The 6,000-nt window shown below is 52.5% G+C and overlaps 1 protein-coding gene across 6 annotated transcripts in view; it reads right to left on the reverse strand.

Moving 5' to 3' along the window:
• Positions 1-5,572, reverse strand: part of AKT1 (AKT serine/threonine kinase 1) — a 74,848-nt gene extending 69,276 nt beyond the window's left edge. Inside the window, exons 1-2 of one of the 6 annotated variants that reach the window (XM_074908790.1) lie at positions 5,385-5,572; positions 4,076-4,144 (exon numbers count right to left, since the gene is read on the reverse strand). The gene's annotated coding sequence lies outside the window, so the exon portion shown is untranslated. The other 5 variants (XM_074908786.1, XM_074908789.1, XM_074908788.1 and 2 more) reach the window with 5 other exon arrangements.
• Between the last annotated feature and the right edge of the window lie 428 nt (positions 5,573-6,000).

Below are 6,000 nucleotides of genomic sequence, written 5' to 3' on the forward strand. Positions count from 1 at the left end.
AGAGACATGTAAGAATTCCTTAATTTCATAAATAAATATGACAACACCATATACTGCGGAATAGAGAACAGTAACCCACAGCTGCCAGAGTTACCTTGGAACAAACTCCTTTAGCTCCAGAGCAATTAGGATAGAACCTGATAAACATGGCAGGCTTCCGTTCTTTCAAAACTTCACACACAACAGCCATGCGAGTTAGATTGACTTGTTGATGCCAAGAGGAGACCAGACTTCATTTAGAAGCTTCCTTTAAGCATCGAGCAATTTGCAAAGTGTTGAGCAAAACCCCTAAGATTATAACAGCTTAGGTCTGGAAATGCAACACCCAGGTGTGAAAATTAACACTTCTAACACTGTGCTGTAAGAGAACACAGGGACTGTGTGACCTATCTCTGCATCTTGAATTCAACAATTTAGCTGCACTGAACAATCAATAGCCTTTTCAATAACCATACCTACAAAAGTTAGCTACAAGCCAAACTAGTCTGTAGAAAGGACAATCCTATTATTAAAAACAGAAGAAGGTACAAAGGCCCAAAATTCCACAATCTGCACCTAACTTACTCCAGGTTTTTCTGGGTTAATGCTTGCCAAGATTACCACTTGGCAGCCTCCTGCTCTTCATGGGCTAAATTGTCATCTCATAGTTTGAATTTGAATTACAATACAGACCAAATAAGCAGATCAACAAAGAAATCTGAAGTTCAGAGGAACTACTTTTTCTACTCTCCGTGGTGTTCAAAAAGTTTGGACTGCCTTTTCCCTACAATTTCTACCCAAGAAACACTCTTCACTTGCTACTGCAGCCCTGCTACCAAAAATGTGTCTTTACCTGCCTGTCTCCTTCAAAGGCAGAGGGGTGGTGAAGGGAATAGGGGGTCTTATAAATGAGCCATGCACAGGTGACTGGGCAGCACAGCACAACAAAGTGGTAAAACATTAAATCCCTGACACCAACCTGCAGCATGGGCTCCACCTCAGTCTTTCAGTCAGCTATGCCAGACCACTTATTTTATAAGGGGGAACTTAAGCTGTCTTTTCTGCACGCTGCAAAGAGCTGGGGATCCCTTCTCACTGTCCAACAAGATGTCCATAGACACAGCTCCAACAGCAGCAAACCTCCTCTATCAGGTATATTTTAAAACCCACATTCAAGCTGTGCCTAATACATCTATTTTAGTAAAAGACGCTATTGAAGACAGCAGCAGCAAGTAAGAGTAATTTCTCGGAATAGAAGAGCAAGTTAACTACAGGTCAACATACTACTGGAGATGCGTAAACCAGAGAAAGTTCCTTTTCCATAAAATCCTTGGAGGAGGAAAAAAAAAAATATATTACAGTCCTCATTTATGGCCATCTAGGAATGGTTCCCAGTGAACAGAGGGCATCTGAGGTAAGTATGACCTGGCTGCTCCAGCCTGTGTCTCTGCACATGACTGAATACTGTCAAAAGCTAAACAACTCCGTCTTTCTCCCAGCCTTCTGTTTGCTTGTTTTTCAATATGTATTTCTGTAATACTTTTTCAATACCAAAGTATTCCTCAAGCGGCTGAAGTGCAGTAAATCATGAATGGCATGACATCAGCATCATAACATGGTGAGGCTGGTTTTATGCATATATTAATTGCTTAAAGGTTATTAACTTTTTTTATAAATAATAAGATAACTCACTTCCCTAGGCACTGCAGCAGCAAAACCTGCTTTAAGGAGTCAGTCCAACCAACTATCCAACAGAAGGTGGAGCAGAACTGCCTTTCCCATATTGGGAGAGTCACAGAGTTCCTTCTCTTATTCTTCTATTTACTATGCTCACTTTCTTTTGTCTTCACAAAATCAAGAGATGAATCTGTTTTCCTTGTCCTCTCTCCAAGACAAAATTTTATATTCATTTCTACTCACACCCTAAAGCAGAGCAGGAAGGAAAGGAATTCTTCCCTAATGCTGAAGCTGAAACCTAAGTTTATGGGATGCAGAAACATCTATGGTAATCACCTCATCTTCATAAGGGAGAGTAAGCAAGAGACTGAAGGAGGATCAGACCCACCAACCTCAGTCCTGCTGCTGTCTCACCTGGCACGTTACACTGTGTCCAGGCTGTGTAAATTAGTCCAGATCAGAGAGCAGGTTACAGCAAAGCATGCTCCTGGATTAACACTTCCACACCACCCATGACACCACCAGTTACTGACGCCCACTGCCCTGGTGTGCATGGTCCTGATGCTTCCAGGACACCATGAACCCTAATGTGCTATGCAGCCTTACATGTTCTTATCATCCACAGGAGCAGGACCAGGCAAAAAAGGATCCAGCTGCCCCTATTTGCCTACCTTGGGCACATGACACTGTCAGGAGAGCAGATGAGACACAGAGGAACTGCAAGGGCAGAGGAGCCTGTGTCTGCACCCACCGCATGGGCTATCATGAGCAACCTAAGCTCTCCTGCTGCAGTAGGTCCCACCGTAAGCTCACAGCACACAGTCAACTGTACCTGAACAGCACAGACACACAAAGCTGGGCTCCAGCCAATATTTCGATTAGAATGTAGAGATAGGTGTCCCCACCAGGCTTTGACCAGTGAAGTACATCTCCTGAGTTATGCAAATCCTGCCTTGGGTGTTCTGCGGGAGCAGCAGCGGTTCCAACGCGCTCAGGGCCCTCTAAGCCCACAGTACTTCGCGCTGTGACCCAGTTACCAAATCTGGGCAGAGAGCTTTCAGAAAAGCTTAGAAGGACCAGGTTGTTCCAGCATCTTAGCTTACTTTACAAAAATGCATTGCAGGCCACAAGCTAGGTGTGGTCACTAGTATTTGCTACTCTATGTTCTGTGTCGAATGACACCGCATCTAAACTGGTATTTCATGGCAGCAAGCTTATCACAAGCTTCAGAAAGGCTTCTCTGATTCTAAGCTATAGGGAAAATGCTAAGTGGAGAACAACAATCTCTAAAGCCACATCCACTTTTCTTTCAATCTGTTAGCCTAATTTAGGTTTACAAAACTGTAATTTGAAATACTTGTGCTCTCCATGCCTTTGCTGATCAATAGACACAAGGTTAATATTGTTCAGGTGAGGGGCCAGAGTTACAACATCCAGCTGTCCAAGCTGCAAGCGCAACTATAGTTTGATAGGACAAACTAAGGTTTTTCAAACTAAGCTATTTCAAAACTCAGTGATGGCAGAAAAGAGACTTCTTCATAACCTCTCTGTCAAAGACACAGCTCAGACAAAATCTTCTTTATGTTCCCAAACAAGAACAAGTCCTTTTACAGTTTATGCTCATGTAATTTAAGACTGTGCTGCTCAGAACTTCTGTACCACTTGAGATGCATTTAATCAAATTCTATTTTAAAGTATTTATAACAGAAGTTTTGTTCTGTCCCCAAACAAATTAAGTCAGTTGTGAACCTATTTAATCCTCAATGTAATCACTTACAGGACATTTTTATAAGCCAGCAAGTGAATGCTGGAGCTAGAAGTTACTTATGGACACTGGATCAATTCTTAAATGTGATTTACCACTGCTGCACACCGAAAACAGTTCTATAAACGTCACACACAACAAAAACCCTCCTATTTAAAAAATCAAAGGTAGTTCCACAGTGTCTTTAAATCTGTTAACTCAGACAAATGTTGTGGCTGTCATCAGGAAATCAACTACTACATAAAAGTAATTACTAGTCATGCAAAATGTCAAATTTATTTACCTGTAAACAAATATTCTTCTGAATTAAGTGTTAGTAACTCTTTATAACTGTATTTTGAAATGTACATCCCTCCTGTGGTATAAATAAAACAAACAAGAGCAAATCAGGGATTTGCTTCTTACATATTAGACGTGGTGGGAAGACAACGCAAAAAGAAAAACAGTTAAATACTTTCCCCAGAGGAGCAAGAAGGGGGGGGGGGGAGACCGATAAGGTGCCAGCTGTATTAGCGTCAATAGCGTACTGTCAGTAAAATATATAAAAAGTCCCAGCACGTTCACATACGTGATTATAATTATGTGCTTTACAAAGAAACAGAAGCAAAAGTCCTACAAGTCTCTAAGAACATTTCAGCAATTGCAGAATTTCACCTGGGGGGGCAGGGGGGCATCTGCAAACAGCTTCCTACAGCTCTGCAAAACACGAAAAAAAATCCAGCTCTGCAAGAAAAAAAAAAAATAAAAATCCAGTCCACAAACGCTGCACAGCCACCTACACACGCCAAATGCCCACAGAGATAATCACACCCCCGTCAGCAAACACTTAGTGGTCCGCAAAGCAGAGCTGGGCTGAATAACGCGGCTACATAAGACAAGGGGAGAAAATGGGGGCGGGTAAGGTGGGAGGGGGCACTTGGCGACTATTTGCCACAGTTTTAGAAATACGCGCGCGCACACACACGCCCCCCGTTCCCCCGGGGGATGCTCGGGCAGGTCCCGGGCCGCCCCAGCCCCCGCCGGTGCCGGAGGGCCGCTGCTCCGAGGGGCTCGGGGCAAGCCCGAGAGCCGCCGGGGGAGCCCCCCGCCCCGCCGCCCTCTCATCCACCGCATCCCAGGGGAGCCAACAGCTTCCTGTCCGCCCCGGGCCCGCCGGCAGGACGCCGGCCGGGGGCCGCCCGCAGCCCGGCCCCCCTCTCCCGCACCACCCCTCCCGGCCGCCCCGGGGGGGGTCACAGCCCCGCCGCGCCTGGGGCGGGCGGAGGGGAGCGGCGGAGCAGCCCCCCAGCCGCCGCCGCGGCCTAGGCGAGTCAGCGGCCGCCGCCCGGGGAAGGCGGAGGCCGGTCGCCCCCCTTCCCTTCCCCTCCCCTCCCCTCCCCTCTCGGCCCCGCACAATGCGGCGGGCACGGCGCGGCCGAGCGGAGCAGGCCCCGGCCCCGGCGCTTCCTTCCCCCAGCCCTTCCCAGCCGGGGAGCGGGTCACTTACATGGCTGGAGCCCGGGGAGGAGGTGATGGGAGGGTGGCGGCGGCAAGGGAAAGCAGCCGGGGAGGGAGGCAGGGGAAGGGGAGGAAAGGGGAGAGCGAGCCAGCGAGCGAGCGAGCGGGGGGAAGGGGGAGGCTGGCGAGGCGGGCTCTCCGGCGGGTGCCGAGCGAAGGCCTCACTGGGCTCCCGGCAGCCGCCGCCTCCTCACCATCCCCGGGCGGCGGGCGGCGGGGCGGCTCCTCCTCCCCCTCTCGCAGGCGCTTGGCCCATGGGGCTCACACGCCCGCTCCGGCTGCCGCCGTGCCTTCCCCGCCGCTCCGCCTCGCCCCCGCCGCCGCCCTGCCTCCGGCCGGGAGGGGGAGGCCGCCCCTCGCCTCGCTCAGCAGCCCCCCGCCGCCGCCTCCCCCCCGCGCCACCGGGCCGAGCTCCCGCAGCCGGGGCCGGGCTCGTCCCACACGCGTCTCCGCGGCGCTCGCTCACATCCTCCGGGGAGCGGCCGCCGGGTCCTACCGCCGCCGCGCCGCTTCCCGCCCAGCCCCGCCGTGCCGAGGGGCCGCTCCGCTCCGCGCCGCTCCCCGGGGGCGGAGGGGACACACACACTTCGCCGCCGGGGCCTCGCCGCCCGGCCCCGCCTCGCCGCCCTCAGCGTTCCCCTCAGCGCGGCGGGGCAGCGCCCGCCGGCCCGGCCCGGCCCTCCCGCCGCCCCCCTCCGCCCACCCGCCAGGCCGGCCCCAGGCCCCGGGGGCGGCGTTTCCCGGCCCCGGACGGCCCGGCGGCGGGGTGTCCCCCACCCGGGGCCGGCCCGGCCCTTGACCCGGGCGTTTGGGACGCGGTGCCCCGCGAGGTGATGTGGCCTCGCCTAATTCGGCCCTGCGGGAAGCCGCCAGCGTGCGGAGCCTGGTGCCCGGAGCGTGGACAAACTACCCCAAAAAACAGGGGCCCGACCCCGCAGCAGGGGGCAGCCCCGGGCACTTCAGCCTCCGGGGAGGGTCAGGCCCCCGTGAACCTCCCGGAGTGCCACCAGCAAACTCCCCCAAAAGCGTGGGGTGCCAGTCCACTTACCCCACGCTCGGGGCTTTCCCTTGCGCCTGCGAAA

Source organism: Athene noctua, chromosome 6 (assembly GCF_965140245.1).
Source record: "Athene noctua chromosome 6, bAthNoc1.hap1.1, whole genome shotgun sequence".
NCBI classification, from domain to species: Eukaryota; Metazoa; Chordata; class Aves; order Strigiformes; family Strigidae; genus Athene; species Athene noctua.